At 47.0% G+C, this 23,907-nt stretch overlaps 1 protein-coding gene across 8 annotated transcripts in view; it reads right to left on the bottom strand.

Annotated features, from left to right (window-relative positions):
• Positions 1-23,907, bottom strand: part of PKNOX2 (PBX/knotted 1 homeobox 2) — a 456,445-nt gene that overhangs the window by 92,949 nt on the left and 339,589 nt on the right. The window lies entirely within an intron of this gene.

The following is a 23,907-nucleotide window of genomic DNA, read 5'->3' as shown; positions in this document are numbered from 1 at the left end:
ATACCTCGGGTTAAATATGCTTCAGGTTGAGTGTTTTCAGGTTACGCTCCGCAGTGACCCGGAAATAACGGAACACGTTACTTCCAGGTTTCGCCGCTTGCACATGCGCATGCGCTCAAAATGACATCATGCGCATGTGCGGAAGTGGTGAATCGCGATCCGTGCACACAGAGACGTGGGTCGTTCGCATCCAAAGGTACCACTGTATTGCATTTTTAGATTGCAGTGACCCCCTCTGGGACCTTGTAGTGAACAGCAGGTAAGGAATCTTAAATAATAATATTAAGAGTAAGAGCACCCCCTCAGCAAGCATATTCTTTCCAGGATGAGTGAACAAGATCTAGGTATTGGTCAGTATTGCTGTGAATGTACAGTCTTTTTTAAAAAAATCAGCTGGAAGGACCCTAGGCTGAGTAAAACGAGCCCTGATATTGAGCAGAATGCACTGGCGAATCCCCCCCCATCTCCCTCACTCCCTCCCTCTCTCGAGCCATTCAGAATTTGGAGGAATAAATCTCTCTACACTAATTCAGGGAAAGTTTGATCCTCGTCAGCGCAGAACAAATAAAAGGGCTGAACTGGCCTGACATTTTACTGCAGAAGAGAGGTCGTTTTCAGCCACTAATAAAAAGGATTTGACACACGCTAATAAAGAGAAATGAATTCCTCTAATGGCCTAATTTAGCACATTCAGCACTGTTCTGCCTGCAAGTGAGCCAGGAGGGGAACTGCCAGGAGAGAATGCGGACAGGGGAGGGAAGGCTGGGGGGGGGGGAATCAGGATTTTAGAATACCAGTATGTGGCTCTTGCTGCCCAGTTTCCCGTAAGGAGCAACAGATAGGGATAAACTGTATGCCACTCTACATTACAAAATTAAAATACAGCAAAAAACACATTAAAACTGCGATGTTGTGAAAGGTAAATAAAACCACCACCCTCTTTATTTATTAACAGGGTTCTCATTTCATACGGAAAGGGGAAAAAGATGCTGTTTGAGGATTATTAGCCCAGGGGCTGTTATCCTGGCATGAAATCCCATCTATACCACAAACAAGGATGTTGAAGCTACAGAGCATACTTGCTGATTTATTTTCTGTCATTTGCAGGTCACCATGTCATTTTATGGAATCTGAATCCCATCCCCAAGAATTATCAGGCCTCTCTGTGTTCCCATATTATTAGGGCCTGAGAAAATTGCTTTGCAGGCCAGATTTGGCTCATGGGCCACCAGTCGGCCATCACTATTTTGAATAATTTCTTATCCCAGGAAAAAAAAAAAAACCACCACAAGAGTCGAGTCAAGAGCATTTGGCAGGGGTTGTTGACTCACCAATCACCTCTCATATACCCCTTGAACATTGCAGCAAGCCAGAGGTTTTAAATGAGGTTCAGGGACTGTTACCTCGGGATAAATGACTGTGAAACGAGGTCTGGGAATTTGTAGGCCAAATAATGAATAAACTGCGGCCGTATTGCAGCTCAGTGTCCAAGCTGAACGATGGGGGTGGAAACGCTCCTTCAGGTATACTGGGCCGTGGCCATTTAGGGCTTTAAAGGTCACCACCAACACTTTGAATGGTGCTCAGAAACGTACTGGGAACCAGTGTAGATCCTTGAGGACTGGTGTTATAAGGTAGACTCTGCACATAACATACCCTCCAACACGTCGAGGCAAAATAAGGGATGCTCTCCCAGAAGTCAAATGGCCTGCGTAAGATCATGGCCCACAAAGACCCACATTTTGGGGGGCCAGGCTCTCGCATGAGAGCACAGCACCCAAAAGCATGTGTTCTAGGACACCATGTGAGGTCACAGCCCTGAAAAAGTGCGTTCTGGGGTCAAGATCTGAGTGCAGAGATTGCAGCGCCCAAAATGGCTGCTGTGCTCTTGCGCAAAAAAGGGATGTCCCCGTTACCCAGACAGTTGAATGGTATGCGCACATGCATCCTGATGTGAACGGTCCCTCTGTTTCAATATATATATGATGAGCTTTCGTGAGCTGACCTTCTCCCTCCATAGCAAAGTAAAGCTAAGTGACTTGCTTTTGTCAGCAGTGGCGTAGCGTGGGGGGTGCAGGGGGGGCCAGCCTCACCGGGCGCAACATCTGGGGGTTAGGGTTAGGGGGCGCAAATCCACGGGTTAGGGGGCGCAAATTACTTGTCTTGCTCCGGGTGCTGACAACCCACGCTACGCCACTGTTTGTCAGAGCTGTTGGGACATATTTAACATCACGTATAATGCAAATAGGGTGACCATTTACATAGAGTCCCCAAAGAGGAAATACATCATCTAAAAAAAGGACAGCCATTTGCATAAGATTTGTGTACACTAATTTGTATGTATAGATCAGGGGTCAGCAAACTTTTTCAGCAGGGGATCAGTCCACTGTCCCTCAGACCTTGTGGGGGGCCGGACTATATATATTTTGGGGGGGGGGGAATGAATGAATTCTTATGCCCCACAAATAACCCAGGGGTGCATTTTAAATAAAAGGACACATTCTACTCATGTAAAAACACGCTGATTCCTGGACTGTCTGTCGGCCGGATTTAGAAGGCGATTGGGCCAGATCCGGCCCCCGGGTCTTAGGTTGCCTACCCATGGTATAGATGCATACTTCAGAACTAGTTACTATAATTTAAATAGGAACCATAGTACATCTCCACATGCTGGGTAAAACTCCTCAGCCTTGTGTCTCGGTGCTCACCGTGGATGGACAAATTCTAGATGCCTCCTGCTCTCTCTTCTTAAGGATCTTTAATTTTAAACCAGAACTGGACAGGGCAGCCCTTTGAACAGAGAACTCTTTGAGAGATCTGTCCTATGTCAAGAAGGAGACAGAGCCCTCTTACTCATGAATGTCCAGGACACAACTTAAGTTCAGCACCTTTTTCTAATCCTTCCACGTAGGAGAAAGAAATGTAGATTCGGGCTTTTATTTAGTTTTTGTTTTTCATGGCAGGGGAGAAACCATTTTTATGTACATTTTCTGAAGAGAAAGGGACTCAAGTCTGCTTTGCAGAGGCTAAGAAAATAATAATAATAATAATAATAATAATAATAATAATAATAATAATAATAATAATAATCTTCACAGCATTTCTGTTCCTGCTTTGCCCAAACCGGCAAGGAAACCTCAGCTTCTAGAATATGAAAAGGTTGCGAAGAAGAAACCGTCACGCATGACGAAACTGAAAGACATCTCGCTGAATAGCGGGGCTCTGGAAACATGTTTTGTGGAGGCAGAGCAAGGGGGAAGAAATAATTTTGCAAAGTTCTTTTTATGGGTGATAAAACTCCCGACACACTATAAACCCGAGCAGTAACTTCATAGCCACTCAACCATTTTCTTCTGAGTGACCTTGGCCGGGAAAGCCGACCTCAATTAGAGAGCCAACCAACTGTACCGTGGTCTGACTGCCGGGCAGTTCTTGCCTTCCCCCATGAGCGACCTTGGAAGCCTCTGCCGTGTGCAAGGGACTCGGCGTTTCGGCTTTTACAGCCAACGCTAACAGACAGAAAAAATAATTTAGCAGGGCATTAACTCTGATATTTAGTTCGGGAGCCGAAGTTGTCTTTCACCTACCAGTTGCTTACTTGCCCCCCTCTTTTGCAGATCCACAGGACAGCTGGATCCGCACTGCTCATTTATCACAGATTGGCACAGAGGGATCTGAGCTGCTCCTTCTTCCACTATAAAGTGTGTGTGATTTGCATGACTACCGCTGATAACTGTTTACAGGCACTGCGCCGTGTGGCAAAACCAAATGAGGTTAGCAACACAGACTGAAACCTGTGTCTCAGGCCTTTTCCATACCTGGATTACTCAAAGCTTGTAGCTGCAGATACGAGAGATTACACCTGGGATGTGAAGTCTACGCTCAGCCACTGAGCTATGGTCCCTTTTATTAAAGAGCAAAATTCATCCCCCCCCCCCCGGTGCTTGATCCTACCTGCAAGAAGGTATTATTTATTAAAGTATTTATATTCTGCTGTTTTGGGCTTCCAGTTCAACACTCATAGCAATAATCCTGGATCCAACTTGATGAAGAACTGGTTTCTACCAAAATATTCACTGCTCAGGTTGGTGCAAAATGCAGTTCAAAGGCACAGCAGGTGCTACATATGCCTATACAGTGGTACCTCTGGTTGCGAACGGGACCCGTTCCAGACACCCATTTTCAACATGAAAAGAGTGCAAACTGAAGCGCTGTATCTGTGCAGGTGCACAGCGCGATTTGGCGCTTGTGCCCTTGTGCGAGCGGCGAAACCTGGAAGTATCCCTTTCTGGTACTTCCGGGTCGCTGCAGGAAGCAACCTGAAAAAACGTAACATGAAGCAAACGTAACGTGAGGTGTGACTGCACAAGCAAAGGCCCTGGTCCAACAACAACAACATGCCCCCTGCAAACACGACTTAGCGTGGCAAATGGTTCTGTTCTGGAGACTGGTCAAGGAAAGACTTTCCTCCCTGAAAGGGAGAGGAGTGGTTGTGGGTGGGAGCCCGAGCACCGCCCAGCAGGGGGCGTTGCCCCCTGCCTCCAGCTCACCGGGCTGGTGCTCACGCCCCCCGGTGGACACCCAACCAGGTGCCGCGGAGGGGGCGTGTTCAGCAGTCTTCTGCTGCAGCACCAGCCACTCCCTGGCCTCATTCCTCATCGTCGTCCCGTCGCGAGTCACCCATCCTCCACTCCCTTCTAGTTAGGGCTTAGGTCATTGGCCTTGCTATGGACCTTAGGTTGGTTGCCCTGGTTGCCCGGGGGGCCTGGTAGGAGTTTTTCCATTTGGCATTAGGCTTTTGGTTTTTTCGCCTACCTTGTAGCAATCGTCACAACTTTTGTGGTATTGATGGGTAGGTTAGGCATTGAAATAATGTGTTGTGGTGTGTCGAAGTGCTAGGTGTGGCCATCGCCTATGCCTTCAATTTTTAGGGGTATTCAGTTAAAGGAATCTGGCGGTCGTGTATTCTGTCCGATGCCTGCTTGGCGGGAGGCCATGGCACGACCCTCGGTGACAGCAGGGGTCAGCCTATAGTTGGATTAGCATCAACAGGCTCCACCTACAGGTGAATAAACCCACTTGTTTCGATCCAATGCCTAAGCCAATACCTTTTCATTGCTGTAATCAATAAAGTTGTGGCCTTTTCTAGCCCATCAACCTTATATCTCGTGTCCTTGTGTCTTCATTTCACTTTGCGGGGGTCGGGTCCTCGAACCACAACTGGGCATTTCTCCAAGAAGGCTGAACTGAAGGCATGCCTGTTGACATCTGTGTGAGGTGGTGATGGAGGATGTTGGCATCTCTGTGAGCTGCGTGAGGGAGGAGGTGTTACTGCCTCATCAGAAGTGGATGGGACAGGTGAGGTAAGGTAATGACTACCTCTGGAGAGGTGGGACTGGACAGGATTTCTGAAAACTCTGGAGGCAGAGTTGGTGTCCAGACAGGCAAAATGGACAAGCCAGAGCTGGCCTCTCGGAAAGCCCCAGAGGTGGAGCCCATGCCTTGCACTGCAGGGACTGATGAAGGGATGGGACAAGACAAGGAAGATCCATCCACACCCCCCCATGGGAACTTCCCCATTATCCTTTCCCTTACGTTCTCCCAACCCAGGTAGAGGCCTTCCCAGCCCACTAGATGCCTCCGCAGGGTCACCTGTCAGCCCCATTCTCCCTTTCTGTCCTGGCCCAGGCAACCCCATTCTCCTTCTCAGGGTCTACAACAGTGACAACAACAGCAACAATGGCAAACAGCTAAAGCAACAACCTTAGCTCTTCTTTGGGGAGCAGTGGGGCTGAATGGTGTGCCACTATATCCAAAGCTCTGCCACTAGCACCAGTCATGGCAGAAGGTTGGTGGCGCTTTATAGAAATTTAATAAGCCTAATCTTATGCTGGCTACTGCCAGTGGAAACACCAATGTCAGTAGCCTGTCAACAGCTCATGATGCCATGTGGAGGAAAATCTTCACTGCATCCTAACAGAGCCTCTGAGGGTCCCTATTTTTCAGGGCCATCCCTGATTTAGAGAAGCCGTCCAGGTTTCTGATTTGATCCTGATTTGACTCACCATGAATGGCTCCCTTGTCCTCTTATAATGGCAATGGCACCCACCTGAGAGGTGCTAGAACTGAGTGCCAGTGAGTTCTGGCTGGAAAAAAAAAAGCCCTGGATTTTTCTAAGGTGGTAGTGAGGAGGAACTAAGAGCCTTGGAAGAGCCTTGGAGGGACTTTCAGAGCCTGGGTGCCACTACTGAAAAAGTCCTGTCCTGTGCATGTGCTGCAAAGGATGAAGTAACATGGAACAGAACATTCCCAGAAGCAGAGGTGCCAAGTTGCCCTCAGCATTGAGGGAGGCACAGCATGTGTGTGTGACATCACACGTGTTGAGCGTGTGTGACATCATGTGTGTTGAACGTGTGTGATGTCACTCGTTTGCCGTCACACCGTCTGGAGGAGACTGAGCCCTCTGGAGGAGCCAGTCACTGAAGCCATGCTCCACACTTGGCCTCCTCCTAGCACTATCCAGTCATTGCTCTTCTGCTGTAAGCTACAAATGGAATTGCAGCTGAATTTCCGGTTATTTTGGTGTGTCCACCCCGCTATGTTCTGTCTGATGCTATGGGTATGACACAGCTGTGAGGATGGGGAAGTCGCAGTTCGCCTCAGCAGCCATTTTAAGGCTGATTTTTACATTTGTGCCAAAGCACTTTTAAAAAAATCAATAAATTAAAGCTCTGCTGGATTTTTTAATTTAAAAAAATAGTTTTTCAGTGTTACAAACTTTTCACGCAAATCCAAAGCTCAGAAATGATTGTGACCTAGAAGCAGTGGGGTTTTTTTATAGATAAAAAAGACAAAATAATATATTTTTTAATTAGCACCATGACACTTTTTCATTTAAGCACTATTGTGTGATTCTTTTTTTAATGTAACCGAAAGAAACATATTAACTCTACTCTAAAAGATGGATTACACACACAGAGATATGTATAAAATGGCGCTTACTGGAACAGGAATAGTGAAGATGTTCCAGAGGTTACAGTTCACACCTCTTGAAAACTACGGCAGAGTAGCACTAATGTGATCTATCCTTGCAGTGATTATTCCATTCTGTCTAAAAAAGAAAATGTAAGTCTTTCTGCAGGCAAGGTGGGCAGGAGAAGATGCAAGTCCCACAGGGGGCAAGCAATGGCACAACAATTTGATGCCAACTTCATGCAGATGCCCCACAGAGTGTACAAAGCATGGCAATTTCATGCTAACCTCCTAGTGCAGAACCACCTTTAGTTAATTCATCACCATCATTGTTGTTGTTTAGTCGTTTAGTCGTGTCCGACTCTTCGTGACCCCATGGACCAGAGCACGCCAGGCACTCCTGTCTTCCACTGCCTCCCGCAGTTTGGTCAAACTCAAGCTGGTAGCTTCGAGAACACTGTCCAACCATCTCATCCTCTGTCGTCCCCTTCTCCTTGTGCCCTCCATCTTTCCCAACATCAGGGTCTTTTCCAGGGAGTCTTCTCATGAGGTGGCCAAAGTATTGGAGCCTCAGCTTCAGGATCTGTCCTTCCAGTGAGCACTAAGGCTGATTTCCTTCAGAATGGATAGGTTTGATCTTCTTGCAGTCCATGGGACTCTCAAGAGTCTCCTCCAGCACCATAATTCAAAAGCATCAATTCTTCGGCGAACAGCCTTCTTTATGGTCCAGCTCTCACTTCCATACATCACTACTGGGAAAACCATAGCTTTTACTATACGGGCCTTTGTTGGCAAGGTGATGTCTCTACTTTTTAAGATGCTGTCTAGGTTTGTCATTGCTTTTCTCCCAAGAAGCAGGTGTCTTTTAATTTTGTGGCTGCTGTCACCATCTGCAGTGATCATGGAGCCTAAGAAAGTAAAATCTCTCACTGCCTCCATTTCTTCCCCTTCTATTTGCCAGGAGGTGATGGGACCAGTGGCCATGATCTTCGTTTTTTTGATGTTGAGCTTCAGACCATATTTTGCGCTCTCCTCCTTCACCCTCGTTAAAAGGTTCTTTAATTCCTCCTCACTTTCTGCCATCAAGGTTGTGTCATCTGCAATCAGTACTAATTTCCCTAGATTCCCACTTTTCTCACATGGACACATTGCTGTTTACCTGTATTCTCCAGCTTATTTACCCGTTTGCAATTCAAATGGATATTTCTAACCTAATCTGATTTCAATAAATTTTATAGTTCTTACTTAGGGGTGGGGAGTCCTGTTTGGATGTTCCAGGAATTCATTGCTTTTGGGCTGTCGAATGATGTCTGGACACTTAAGTATGCAAAACAGCATGGGTAGCATTAAGCATGTGAAGTCCTGCAGCCTTGATTTGATCCGCCCCACCTAGATAGGGCAGAATTTCTCCTCCAGCTCTCGATTTGATGGCTTTTTGTTTAGTCCAGGTAATTATCCCAGCAGTTACATTTTTCATGGCCTTTTTAATCTGCCTCACTTGTCTTCCCCCCTCCAATAGTTAGAGACCATAATACCAAAAATCTGTCATCAAGCGTGATCAAGAATTCCCAGAGTTAGCACATATAAGTGCATTTACATTACATTAAAAGTCTCTTAGATGCTCAGTGACTCATTGTTTATAAGGCCAGCAGGGACATATACAACAATTTACTCCAATCTGTTGCACACACAGAAGAGTGCACACACATTTATTGGATTCAGGCCAATTTAGTTGCAATCAGATTCTACTGAAATTGATAGAATTTGGGGGTTAGAGATCTCTCAAGAAATCGAGCAGGAGTGTTTGAGAAGTTCAATACCTCCTTCAATGTCTGCAAGAACTGGGGTGAGAGTCACAGCCCACCTGAGTTTTCTAATTTCCTCCTCCCTCCCAATACATTTTCCTTTGGTGCTGTTTCTTTTTAGATTCTTTGAGCGATCTGTAAGCCCCTCGAAGCCTTTTTATTTTATTTTATGGCTGAAGAGCAGGAGAAAAATTCTTTAAATAAATATGTAAGGTGCAAATTCAAAAATAATTACTCTAATGTAGAAAGAAATACACCCCTTCACCCACTTTTATTTCTCTATTTAAGTATGATATATGTAACTAATGATAAAAATAATGGGCATTGAATCAAAAATTTTTGAATGGTTACTGGTACAAACTATTACTTGCCTGTGTGTCCACCAGCCTAAATAACACCAGATGTTATTGTACGCCATAATGCAATGGCAATAACTCTGCCATTCCTTCTCTTTCATAACTTGGTCTACAAGTTAAAAATGATATTATTTTGTAAGCCTATGAAAATGAATTTTTATTTTTAAAATGTTTTTTTTTAAAAAAATAAATGTATAAAAAACAAATTTAAAAAGAAAGAAAGAAATCCAATGCATTTCATCACAGAGGGCAAGACTGCACTGTACAACTGAAGCACTATCATGCCATTTTAAACAATCATAGCTTCCCACCAAAAAATCCTGGAGGCTGTAGTTTGTTAAGGCTCTTGAGAGATGCTAGGAGACACCTCTTCCCCTTTCAAAGCTACAATTGCCTGTGCGGTTCAGCAATCAAATCCCCCTCTTCCATAAGGGAACTGGGGGCCTATTTACTCTCAGCAGCCTTAACAAACTACACTGCCATGATTCTTCGGGGGAACCCATGGCTGTTTGAAGTGGTGCGATACTGCTTTAAATGTTTAGTGCAGTGGCTCAAGAATGGAAGCAAGAAGAATTACCGATGAAAGAAGAATGGAGGGTGAAGTTGATGGACTACGCAGAATTAGATAAATTAACAGGAAGGATTCGAAACCTGCGGGATCAGAGATTCTTAGAAGACTGGTGTAAATATATGAATTATTTGAAAAGTAATTGTGATGAACAGATTATGCTAGTAGGATTGCAAGAAGTTTTGTAAACTGGATTATTTGAAATATTTCAAGAAAGACTATGAAGAGAATTTCTCACCTAAGCCATTTCTCACCTTCTCACCCCTTGCCTTTTCCTGTAAGACCTATTACAGTCGTTAAGAGTCGTCAACAGGCTCATCTCAGCTATCTGCCAATCTCCCATTCCCACCACCCTTCTGAGTAATACCCCTCCCCACCTTCTCACTATATAGAAGGGTCTGGCAACTTCTGTTTCAGTGTATCTGAAGAAGTGTTCATGCACACGAAAGCTCATACCAAGAACTAACTTAGTTGGTCTTTAAGGTGCTACTGGAAGGAATTTTTTATTTTGACTATTATTTAGGAGAATTATTAGTTAAGGATAATTATATGTAATACAGAAAGTAAGAAATGCAGAATAAGGGATAAAAACGGAAAATCATCAGAGATGTTGACGGAAGTCCAAAATACTGTATAAGATGAGAAGTTATGTTGTATGACTGTTGGAACTGATATGTTAAAAAAATCAATAAAAATGTATATATACAAAAATAAAAATAAAAATAAATATTTAGTGCCGAGGGGGTCTGCGACTGAGCCGTGTAACTGTTGTTTGCTGTCCAGGTGTTGTTGTTTTTTTACAGACGGGCAACCTCGAGACAGGGGCAGAGGAAGGGGGTGCGGTGAGGGTGGGTCACCCTGGGTGTGACCCCTGAGGGGGGTGACAAAATGCCAGGTGGCACTCACCGCGGGGCCTGCAGCTCACCAGAGCCACACGTCCCAGTGGCTTGGGCGCGTGCAGGCTCTGCACTGCCTAAATGGTCCACCCGCTGCCTCCCTCCCCCCCCCAGCTGTAGGGCGACTGAGTGGGAGGAGGCAGGCAGACTCCAGAGGCCCCACGGTGCACCCCGCCCTCGCCCTGCCCTGGACACACCACCCCAGGCGCCTGAGTGGCTTCCTCCGCCGCTGCTTCTAGACCCCTCCTGCTCTCATGTCTAACGGTTGTTCATATTTAAACCAGGCTTTTTCAGACAACTGCCCTGTGACAGCCCTTCAAAGGCAGAGCTGTGCTCTGAAAAGTTCACCACGTGGCTATCCGAGTGCATGGGCTACAGACCCCATAGCACCACTGCTTCCTTATAAATATAAATATGTCGCATAAATCTGTCTAGAAATGAAATTATTGATTATTGCCTCATAAGTATGGGAGAGGCAGAAAGAAGAGCTAATTTGTCCATGGCTAGGGGGTGCAATCTGTTTTTTTATATAAGATATTTATTAAGATTTTCAGAAAAATTACAGAATAAAAGGATAAAAGAAAAAAGAAAAATACAAAATAAAAATAGTTAAAAAAAATAATTCAATCTTTCTATCACATATTTTTCATTTGCTTATTTCCCGGACCTCCTCACGCCTTCCTTTTATGTATTCCAGTTCCAATTGTTAATTCAGCAAATCCCTCCCCTCTCCCTTCATCTTAATCTTCAATTTTTAAATATTATAACATTAATTGTTTTAACTATTAATAACCATTTTATCATATTCCCTTATAGCATTACAGCAAAAGACCACTTAGTTTCTATCCAACATCATTCTAACATTCATTAATTTTACAGTGTTTCTGTAAATAATCTTTGAACTTTTTCCAATCTTCTTCCACTGACTCTTCTCCCTGGTCTCGGATTCTGCCAGTCATTTCTGCCAGTTCCATATAGTCCATCACCTTTAGGGGGCGCAATCTGGATGGTTCTGCCAGGGGTGCAAGATCACCTAGCTACGGCTCTGATAAGGGGGAATCAGAAGGAACCATGGAAGGGAAGTCGATGTTTCATATACTGCTTTGTTTATGTGATTACAAAAATTATAAATAAAATTTATAATAAACTTTAAAAAAAATATTAAAGGGAATACCCTCAATTGGAAACTTTGGAGAGCTGCTGCCAGTCAGTGTATACAATATTGAGCCAGATGGACTGGTGGTTTGATCTGGCATAAGGCCTATGTGCCTAACAGTAGTTAATCCCCATAACTCAAGGCAGAATGAGGCATCAGGATGCAGGATGTGTCTCCATTTGCTTTCTAAACAGTCTTGCAAATATGTCCACAAAAGTTACTAACATGAGGGATTTTCTTTTCTTTCTTTTTTTAGTGGTCTACCAAGAGATCACTAACATGTGCTGCCAGTGCCTACTAGGAAAATGGTTACGGTAAGTCTAAGGCTGTTTAAAAATCAAGTAAAAGAGAAGTGCAGAGGACAAAGTCAGGTGGACTTTATTTGTTCAGGGACTTGTTGCCTCTGATGACTACCCAATAATGAAAGATTTAGCATTGCGGGGTACCATATTTTCCCATGTATAAGACAATATTATTTTCTTAGAAGCTCAATAACTCTAGGCAATCTCCCCCCAAGAAAAGCTCAACAACTTTGGGCAATTCCACCCCCCCCCCATTTTTTGTTGCGGTCTAAAAAAAATAGGGGCTGTCTTAACAAGGAAAAATACGGTATGTTGGGCGAGGAACTGGCCTGATTATTATTATTATTTATATATAATATTTATTAAAGTTTTAAAGACAATAAAAGTTTACAAAATTTAAACATAAAAGATAAAAACAAAGAATAGCCACAGTAGAAAAAAAGAAGGGTACAAAAATACCAAAAACAAAACACACAAAAAGTAAAAATCAGTTTAAAAGAAGAAAAGTCAGTATTTCATATCTTATAGTTCATTTACTTGATTCCTGACTTCCTCACACCTCCCCTTTTGTATTCCCATTTAAAATTCCTTTCAGCAAATCCTTACCCTCTATCATTTATCTTTACTCGATATCTTAACCTATTATAACTATGTATTTTCAACCATTGTCAATCCATATTTACATATTCTTAATAGTCTTTTTACCAATACCACTTATTTTCCATTCCAACATCATTTTAACATTCATTAATTTTACAGTATTTCTGCAAGTAGTCTTTAAATTTCTTCCAATCCTCTTCCACCGACTCTTCTCCCTGGTCACGGATTCTGCCAGTCATTTCTGCCAATTTACATGTAGTCCATCACCTTCATTTGCCATTCTTCCAGAGTGGGTAAATCTTGCGTCTTCCAATACTTTGCGATGAGTATTCTTGCTGCTGTTGTAGCATACATAAAGAATGTTCTGTCTTTCTTTGGCACCAATTGGCCGACAATGCCCAGGAGAAAGGCCTCTGGTTTCTTAAGGGAACTGGCCTGATTAAACACTGAAGTCCCCAGTCCTAGGGATTTTGTTGACCGAGGAGCTGCTTGACAGGCCCCAAATCATTTTCAGTTATTTTGTCCCACATTTTCTGTGCAAAATGTTAGTGCAAGCTTTAAAATAATGGGACAGTTATTCCATAAAACTTTGTGCAGGTTTCGGAATAAAGGAAGGCGATGCTTGGACCCCTCCCGTATCTTCGAAGCATCAACGAAGAACTTGTAAGCAAGGTTTTGAGGTTTGTTGCAAGCTGCACGAAGAGTTTTCCGCAGAATCTTTTTCAGCGTCGAGCAACCTCAAAGCCAAAGGCTCCCAACAGAAACATTTTATTCTATTGTCTCCAAGAAAAAAAGCTGCTTTTACTAGATATTAAAGGAAAATAAAATAGAAAATGATCCCCACGCAACTGAGTGAGTTATAAATTTCAGCACTAACCATAAATCTATCAGAAAGTGCATTTCTCTGGATGTCTACGGAAAGCGTAGAGTGCACTCTGGCAGAAGAAAGCTTCCGGATATAAATGGGGGTTCCGCTAAATGTTGCAATGACTGCACATGAGTTATGACTTTCAGGCAGCATCGCTTCCACAACAGCCAAAAAACAAACAAGCAGAACACTTCTGTCCATTACGGTGAAATAGATTAAACCACTGTAGACAAAAAATGTGTTATCCTCAACCAGCTCTTTAGAGTCCAAGCTGACTCACATCACCACTAAGCACATAATAGGTGCAAACCACTTAAGAACCATCTCCCTCTCCTGTGACATAGTGGTTGCCCCACAAAGGATTTTTTGTGGGCTGCCATACACGCTCAAGCAACAATGTCGAATGCACTCTTCCCATCATCACAGCTAGGACCGCTGGTACCACAAATATGGCCGGTGAAATAGAAAGGGCCTCATTAAAAGATGCAATAGCCCCAACTGGTAAGTCAATAGGGATACAGGGTAGAGCAGGCATAGGCAAACTCGGCCCTCCAGATGTTTTGGGACTACAATTCCCATCATCCCTGACCACTGGTCCTGTTAGCTAGGGATCATGGGAGTTGTAGTCCCAAAACATCTGGAGGACCAAGTTTGCCTGTGCCTGAGGTAGAGCATCTGTCTACGCCAGGAATGGGGAATCTATTCACACACACACCCCACGATATTGTTGCAGTCTAACTCCTGTTAGCACCAACCAGCAAGGACAATGTTCAGGGATAGTGAGAGATATGGTTCAGGGCTGTAGGTTCCTAGTGGATTACACCCATTGGCTTTCTTTGAGAGAATAGAGCAGGCATAGGCAAACTTGGCCCTCCAGATGTTTTGGGACTACAATTCCCATCATCCCTGACCACTGGTCCTGTTAGCTAGGGATCATGGGAGTTGTAGGCCAAAAACATCTGAAGGGCCGAGTTTGCCTATGCCTGGAATAGAGCCACTAAAGCAGTTATTCTCAACCTTGGGTCCTCAGATGTTGTTGGACTACAACTCCCATCATCCCTGAGCTCTGGCCTTGCTAGCTAGTGGTGATGGGAGTTGTAGTTCAACAAATATCTGGGGACCCACAGGCTGAGAAAGGCTGCACTAAAGGCTTTCTGTTCAGGCGTCGGGTTTTGGGGAATCCAATCCCTCCCAGGGTGGCAGCCAAGAATCAGATAAACAATAAAAGTTCTTACCAAGTAATTTTATTCAGTATTCACAGAGAGAGACGAAGGAAAGCAGTCTTCCCTAAGCGTTGCTCCAAGTAAAGTCCCACCCCCTACGTCTCTCCTATTCTACATCAGTCCTGTGTCGGCTAATCTGAGCTTTCTGTCTCTGAGCTTTCTGTTCTACTACTCTCAACTCTCACCTGGTCCTGGGAGAGGAGAGGTCAGGAATGCTTTCCAAGGACACTGAGTCTGTCAGCTGTCTCTCCCCTGGTGCTTCTTCTTCTTCTTCCTGCTGTTCCTCTCCCAGTACTTCCCAGCTTCTCTCCTCTGCAACCTCTGAACTATGCCCTTCTGCAAACCACTGTTCTGAATCTATACTGTCCTCCTGTTTTTGGGAAGGTTCAGGAGAAGGGGTGACGGCCCCCATCATTCCTCCTCAGTCCAGCCCCTGACATCAGTTTGAAACTTTGCTTGGCTCATGATAGCCTTTCCTGGATCTCAGCTTATTCCTGCTGCTCCTGGATCCTACTGTGGTGACTTCCTTGCTCAGCTCCGACCAGTGCACTGTTGCTGCTATGAGGTATGCCAGCTCAACGAAGGAGCTCAGCTAAATGAGAACCAGGAAGTAAGAAATGAGAATTTGGCTGTCGGAATTTAAGTTTCTCTGAAGCTGCATCTCCTGGTGTGTATCTCTTCCTATCCTTAGCTGCTTCTATGGAGCACATCGCTGAGTGTACACAAATTAGACACGTACACCAGTAATGGCCTTAAGTAATCCAGAGCATTTTTCAGGCCAAGGCACCAGTTATTAAACTGCCTTTACTTTGCATTTGGGAGTTGCATGGGCCCTCCTCCACGCATTTCCATAGCAACTAATGTATTTCAGATGGGAAAAGTGGCAGAAGATGGAAGAGCTCAAAGGCCAACTCCGTAAGTGGCATGAACAAAACAGGAGATGGGCATAATAAAGTGTGCCACAACTGAGTTTTGCTGTTGTATCTTGTAGGCATGGACCTACTATGCACTGGGGTGTGTGTGTGTGTGTAAGAAAAAAGAGACAGAAATGTTCCTGATATATCACTGATACACAGCCAGCTTTCACATACGTTAATATTATTTTGCAATTAGCATCACTCATTATCATTCTTGTTAAGGTAAAGGGACCCCTGACCATTAGGTCCAGTCGTGGCTGACTCTGGGGTTGTGGTGCTCATCTCGCTTTATTGGCCGAGGGAGCTGGCGTACAGCTTCCGGGTCATGTGGCCAGCAGGACTAAGCCGCTTCTGGCGAACCAGAGCAGCACACGGAAACGCCGTTTACCTTCCCGCCAGAGCGGTACCTATTTATCTACTTGCACTTTGATGTGCTTTCGAACTGCTAGGCTGGCAGGAGCAGGGACTGAGCAATGGGAGCTCACCCCGTTGCGGGGATTCGAACCGCCGACCTTCTGATTGGCAAGTCCTAGGCTCTGTGGTTTAACCCACAGTGCCACCTGCGTCCCTATTACATATATAAGAAAGTGTATATAGTTTACACCAGGAGAAGGTTACTTCTTTAAGTTCTATATGGATACTAATCAACGTCAGGGAAGTCTAAGACATTTTGCTGCACAAAATGGCACCACCTCTCATTCCACATTCACACACACACACTTTATTTCAGTCCAAAGAACCCCAAAAACAATTTCAAAAGCAAAATAAAACAGAAATACAGGGAAAGGGTTCCAAGGCGATTGCTATGTTTCATCCGAGCATGTAAGTTTCTGTTTCTTAATGCTTCTGAGAGGAACTTAGCCCCAATCATTCTTGTTACTTTAACTATTAAAATACTGAATTTTCTGTTTTATAACAACAAAACCCACCCTCCCTCCATTGTTCCTACCCACCCACCCACCCATCCAGCCACAGTCAATGTCCTACTGACCAACACAGAACAATCATGTAGACAACAACAATGAGGATTCAGGAAATCTATAGGTGCTGAACAAAAATTAGGAGCAAAGGCACTAGCCTTGCTCATGGGCTTGCAGTCTAGTAGACACAGAGCAACTGGAAAAGGGGATGGAAGGAGAAGAGTAAAATAAGGACACCCAGTGTTATGTAGTGTAGTTTCACCCTGGGCCAACAGGGGGATACTGTATATAGTTTTCACTCAGGTCTGTAGATAGTTTTCACTCAGGTCCGCGTCCGTTATTTTAGGCGGGAACTCTGAGCTGTTGTGGTTACAATGTTGACAGCCGGCTGACTATAAATACAGGCCGCTGAGCTGTTCGCAGTCAGTTTATTTCCAGCTTACCAGAATAAAAGAGCTACTTAAAGAAATCGCTGTGCCGGCTGCTATGTCAACCCACAACTTAACACTGGCGACGAAGGTGGGATTGATGGACATCAGAGCACAGCCAGATGCGGCCAGCCTCTGAACTGAGCTGAATCATAGAGCGAAATCACTGAGCGAAATCACTGGGCAGAACCAATTCAGAGCTGACTGTTCTGGCTGGAGCACTGTGTTCCATCCATCGCCCTTCACGCCGGCATCGGAATCATGGCTTCACTTGTGCCTCTACCGCCGTTTGCGCCAGCATCTGAATCATGGGACTCCTACCTCGCTCGGTTCGACTGCTACCTCCAAGCCAACGAGCTGACAGCAGTATCAAAGGATCCGAAGCGGGGCCTATTCCTCAGCCTCTGTGGGCCTGAGGTGTTTGAGACGGCCCGAGCATTGGTTGCGCCTGAAGCAGTCCAGGAAACACCATGGGACACGATCCAAGAGAAGCTCCGCAGCCACTACGCACCAAAGCCGTCCAAGATTGCTGCCCGCCATGCGTTCTACCACCGGAACCAGGCAGAGGGGGAGTCAATCAACAACTACACCACCGCCCTGCGACAGGCTGCAATGCACTGTGAGTTCCGAGACTTAGACGATGCCCTGATGGATCGAATCGTCTGCGGGGTCCGGGACATCCATCTGCAACGGCATCTCCTAGCCAAGCCAGACCTCACGCTACAGAAAGCCATTGAGGAGGCTGTGGCCTCAGAAGCTGCTGAACGCTCCGCTCAGGAGATCCGCAAGTCCAGCAGCCCGCGTCTTGCTAGGGAGCCAGTTCCGGTGCATCATGAAGAGGCCAGCAGTGATGAGGCATCCTCCACTGAAGACGATGATGTGCACCAGCCAAAGCGGGAGCGCAGGAAGTTCCAACAGAACTCCAAGGGCCAACCGGAATGTGCTGGCTGCGGAGGCAACCATTCCCGTGCCAAGTGTCGATTCAGAGACGCCATCTGTAGGAAGTGTTCCAGATGGGGCCACATCGCTAAGGTCTGCCGATCGGCTCCGTCTGACACCCCCCCTTCTTCGACTCGCAAGTCCAAGTCTTCACTCCAGTCTGCCAAGGAAAGTTGTTTCGCTCTCACCAACTGCCGCTGCCCGTCTGGAACCACGATTGGCCAAACCGACTCGTCGACGCGACGCAAGCTGAACGTCACGGTGCTCATTGAAGGAGCTCCATGTGACATGGAGATCGACACCGGGTCTGCCCTGTCCATCGTGTCATGGAGCACCCTCAAAAGACTGGTACCCAGAGTGTCCAAAAGGCAACTCGACTCTCACCGCGTACACCTGAGAGACTACCAGGGAAACGACATTCCCGTGGTAGGCGTTGGCCGGTTCCGGATCGCCTTCAAGGATTTTTCGGGCCTGCTCCGATTGGTGGTGGTCGAAGGTCAGCGGCCAAGCCTCCTAGGGCTAGACTGGTTTGATGCCCTCGGCCTGGAAATCACCGGCATCAACTGCATCTCTAACGCAGAGACTGAGGGTCTGGTCAAGGACTTTGCCGAAGTTTTTGATGGCACCTTGGGGCAATATACAGGTACGCCCATCTCCTTTAGCCTTGATCCACAAGTCGCCCCCATCAAGCTAAAGCCACGCCGGGTTCCCTTTGCTCTCAAGGCTAAGGTGGACGAACAACTGGACAAACTGATCGCCCAAGGAGTTTTGGAGCCGGTTGACCATGCAAAGTGGGAAACCCCCATCGTCACGCCTGTCAAGCCAGATGGGTCGGTGAGAATCTGCGCTGACTACAAGTGCACGATTAACAAGGCACTTCAGCAGCACGCTTATCCGGTTCCTGTTGTCCACCACCTGCTGCATTCCCTGGGTGAGGGTAAGGTCTTCGCTAAGCTGGACCTTGCCCAAGCCTATCAACAACTGCCTGTCGATGATGCCACTGCTGAGGCCCAGACGATCGTCACCCACCGGGGGGCATTCCGTTGCCGCCGGTTGCAGTTCGGGGTGAGTGTGGCTCCTGGCATCTTCCAAAGCCTTATGGAGCGTCTCCTGCAAGGGCTTCCGGGCGTGGTACCATATTTTGATGACGTCTTGCTGTCTGCAGACTCACACCAGCAGCTGTTCGAGCGCCTCCGTGCTGTGCTGACCAGGTTCCAGGAGGCCGGGCTCAAGGTAAAGAGGGAGAAGTGCCAGATTGCCGTTTCACAGGTAGAGTTCCTGGGCTATCTTATCGATGCCTCCGGCCTTCATCCAACCACATCCAAGATCCGCGCTATCCAGCAGGCCCCCACCCCAAAGAACAAAACGGAGTTGCAGGCATTCCTGGGGCTGCTGAACTTTTATAACATGTTCCTGCCCCACAAAGCCACAGTGGCTGAGCCTCTTCACCGACTCCTTAGCACTAAGACGCCTTGGGCCTGGGGTCATCGGGAGACGGCGGCCTTCAACGGGGTCAAGGCTCTCCTTTCTTCAGACAGTGTGCTGGTACAGTACAGTGAATCCAGGCCGCTGGTCCTTGCCTGCGACGCCTCACCTTTTGGCATCGGCGCTGTCCTTAGTCACCGTTTTCCAGATGGAAGAGAAGCACCGCTCGCCTACTTTTCCAGGACACTATCTCCGACGGAACGGAATTACAGCCAGCTCGACAAGGAGGCATTGGCACTTGTGGCTGGAGTGAAGAGGTTCCATGAATACCTCTATGGCAGGACTTTTGACCTCATCACTGACCACAAGCCACTCCTGGGCCTCCTCGCCGGTGATCGTCCAACTCCACCGGTCCTCTCACCACGCATGCTGCGAGGGACTGTTTTCCTGGCTGCCTACCACTACCGGCTCATCCATCGCCCGGGGAAATCGATGGGCCATGCCGACGCCCTCAGCCGTTGCCCTCTTCCAGCATTTGTGGAAGACCCGGCTCCAGCTTCATCGCTCCTTCTGATTGAGGATCTTCCGACAGCGCCTGTATCGGCTGCCACTGTGGCCTCCGCGTCTGCCCAGGATCGCACCATCAGCCAGGTGCTCAACTGGGTGTGGAGGGGGTGGCCACAAGGGCCTTTTGCATCGGAGTTCCAGCCCTTCGCAACCAGACAACATGAACTCTCAGCTCATCGCGGCTGTCTACTGTGGGGAGACCGCGTCGTGATTCCCCAGGGACTCCGTCAGCGCGTCCTGGAGGCTCTGCACGTTGGCCACCCGGGAATTGTCAAAATGAAGGCGTTGGCTCGGTGTTACGTCTGGTGGCCTAATATGGACGATGCCATCACTGCCTGGGTGTCCGCCTGTCAAGCGTGCCAAGAGTTGAGGCCTGCACCACCGGCAGCTAAGGGACACACCTGGGAGACGCCAAAGACACCCTGGTCGAGGGTGCACATCGATCTGGCTGGCCCCTTTCACGGCCGGACCTTTATGGTAGTGGTGGACGCCTATTCCAAATGGCTGGAGGTCGCCCTGATGCCCTCCACCACTACCGAAGCTGTCATCCGGGTGCTGCGAGGTCTGTTTGCAACGCATGGGTGTCCTGATGTCCTGGTCTCTGACAATGGACCGCAGTTCACGTCAGGCACGTTTGAGCGGTATCTTTTGGGACTGGGCATCCGCCATGCCCTAACGGCACCTTTTCATCCATCCAGCAACGGGCAAGCAGAAAGAATGGTGCGCTCGACAAAAGAGGCACTGGCGCGCCTGGACCGGGGAGACTGGCATGAGCGGGTCGCCGAATACTTGTTCGTGCAACACATCACCCCTCATGCGGCCACAGGGAGGAGCCCTGCTGAACTGCTTATGGGCCGCCGTCTCAGGTCACCGCTCGACCGGCTACACCCAGACTTTGCCGTGGCTGAACCCCCAGGCTGTGCCAACGCACCACGGTCATTTGTCCCAGGAAACCAGGTCTTTGCCCGGAACTATGTGGGGGACATCCCTTGGGTGCCAGCCACAGTAGTGGGAGTCACTGGACCTCGCTCGTACCAGGTGGCACTCGAAGACGGACGTTTGTGGCGACGGCACATAGACCAGCTTAGGGTTGGCGACTTGGACACTACCGAGGTGCCCCCAACTGCGCTTGCGGCTCCAGAAGAGACACGTACAGATGGCGAGGCCCCACCTACACCTCCCTCGCAAACTGCCAGCGTGGAGCCGAACCAAGCCATTTCAGAACAGACTCAGACCACTCCACTTGCGGAGGCTCCACCTACAGCAGCGGTTCCAGGGGAGTTGGTTCCAACGCCACCTAGGGTCGCACCACAGCCTCAGCGAGAACTGTGTGGCCCTCCGGACTTGGCTACCAGTCCCCGGCGGTCTGGCAGAGTTTCCAAGCGCCCAACTTATTTAAAGGACTATGTTGTTGGACAGGTATCACTGTTGGTCTAAGTAGGGGAAATGTAACCGATATGCTTTTGTGCCTAATTGAACCATTACGCGTAGTGCTGTATATAAGGAAACCATTACGATTGTAACTAACGCCTTATCTCGGTGGGGAGGGGTGTTATGTAGTGTAGTTTCACCCTGGGCCAACAGGGGGATACTGTATATAGTTTTCACTCAGGTCCGCGTCCGTTATTTTAGGCGGGAACTCTGAGCTGTTGTGGTTACAATGTTGACAGCCGGCTGACTATAAATACAGGCCGGCTGAGCTGTTCGCAGTCAGTTTATTTCCAGCTTACCAGAATAAAAGAGCTACTTAAAGAAATCGCTGTGCCGGCTGCTATGTCAACCCACAACTTAACACCCAGGTACCGCTCCTTATAGAGAGGCTCTCCCAAACTGTGTTGTACTTTGACCAGGTAGCAAACAAGATACTCCTGCATGTTCCATTCAGAACCAGGCACTTTGTCTTGAAGTTTTGGATTTGTGGAAAGAGATTATCTTTCCTAACACATCAATCACCACCAACACAAACTTACTGCTATCACATTCTCCTCTTACTGCTCTCTTTTAGCTTAGGCTGGGGGATTTGGCGCATCAGCATGCAGGTGCGAGACGAGAAATTAAGTGCCACATATATTTTTCTTTTTTATCTGTCCTCTCCAAGAGGAGAGCATAAAAGATACAGCTTAAGCCTTAATTTGAATTGAATAGGGCCTTGTTAAATTTATTGACATGAAATGAAAAATCCCCAATGCGGTTTTGAACTGTCATGCTACCCAGAGGCAAGAAATTTTAATTAAAAAAAACAAAAAAACAAAAAGAATCCCCTCTAGGCACTCAGTGTGATATACAAGGCTTCGATTCAAACACACTTCTTCTTCTTGCCTTGCCACCCTACCCCACCCGCCGCTGTTCTATCCTGCACCCCTTTTCTCGAGCTCCTTTCTTCACATATAGAACACAAATCTGCTAATATGCAGTGTGAAATCAAAAATTACAAAAGGACTCAAAATTGCAGGCTGCCTCACTCACGCAGCTCATCTGCAGAGGGATTTTTCACATAGCGCTGGCATCGCAGGTCCCCTTCAGGAGTGTTGACATACTCAAGCACCGCGCCGACAATTGGCTGCCCATTGGCAGTCAGCCGTGGGTGCAGAAATCAAAGAGTGATTCCCCAAAATGAGTTATCACTGGTGGTGTTCAAGCAAATGAGTATTATATGCATGCAATCAATTACCACCGCTATTATGTCACCTCTGGTGAAGGCTCTTCTCTAAGATGTTATTTTTATGCTATACGTTTTAATATTGTTTTAAGTGTGCTTTTAGAGATCGACAAGTAGGACCAGCAACAAAACGTGCTCCTCTTCCAGGTTCCAGTCAGCCATGACTTCTTCCAGGATACTAAAAGATGGAAAGGGTTTCGGCACAGCAACTGATCCTCCTTCTCCCTCCTACAGCTTTATTCCAACTGACAACCAACTTCCTTTGCACCTGGTGGCTATGGAGAATACCTGTTTCTCATTTGGCTGCTTTGTGGGGTGTATAGCTGTCAACTTTTCCCTTTTCTTGCGAGGAATCCTATTTGGAATAAGGGAATTTCCCTTTAAAAAAGGGAAAAGTTGACAGCTATGGTGGGGTGAGCAGTGCTGGCTCCCTTTTCCATGTTCCTACGGAATGCAATGGAGCTTACTCCCAGGATAGAGGGATGCGGGTGGCGCTGTGGTCTAAACCACAAAGCCTCTTGGGCTTGCCAATCAGAAGGTTGGCGGTTCGAATCTCTGTGACAGGGTGAGCTCCTGTTGCTCTGTCCCAGCTCCTGCCAACCTAGCAGTTCAAAAGCACACCAGTGTGAGTAGATAAAAAGGTACCACTGTGGCGGGAAGGTAAACAGCATTTCCATGCACTCTGGCACTCGTCACAGTCCTCTGTTGCACCAGAAGCAGCTTTGTCATGCTGGCCACATGACCCAGAAAGCTGTCTGTGGGCAAACACCGGCTCCCTCAGCCTGAAAGCGAGATGAGTGCCACAACCCCATAGCCGCCTTTAACTGGACTTAACCGCCAGGGTGTTCTTTACCTTTACCTACCACGAATAAATTTTTAGATTTCTTTAAATCAGGAGTCAAGCTTACTTTTGAGTGCTCTGAATATGTCCGACCCCTAAAACTGAAGTGGTCTGCGTTCAGCCAGCGAGAATCAAGATGCATTTGCATTGCCAAAGAAGAAACGGATCACGCAGACAGGGCCCCTAAGCCATTTCCCCTCCATCGTTCAAAACATTCATTGCCACATCACCATTCTGTTGCCTGTAATTTAGCTCCAGCTCCGACAAAGAAAGCAAATCTCTTTTAAGTCCTCAGCTTGAGGCTCACCTAGTTGAACATGCACTGGAACCTGTCTTTTTCAGTCTATTGACAAAGACGGCTAAGAAGCAGCCTCTGTGCAGCATCTCGCTGACAAGATAGCCCCAGGCCAGATTCCAGTAATATCTCAGCATGCCGCTACAGGGATGGGAAGCGACATTAAAGAG

Source organism: Podarcis vaucheri, assembly GCF_965113315.1.
Source record: "Podarcis vaucheri genome assembly, chromosome: 15".
Taxonomy (NCBI): Eukaryota; Metazoa; Chordata; class Lepidosauria; order Squamata; family Lacertidae; genus Podarcis; species Podarcis vaucheri.
Note: the sequence above shows the minus strand (reverse complement) of the source record. Positions and strands in the feature narration are given on the sequence as shown.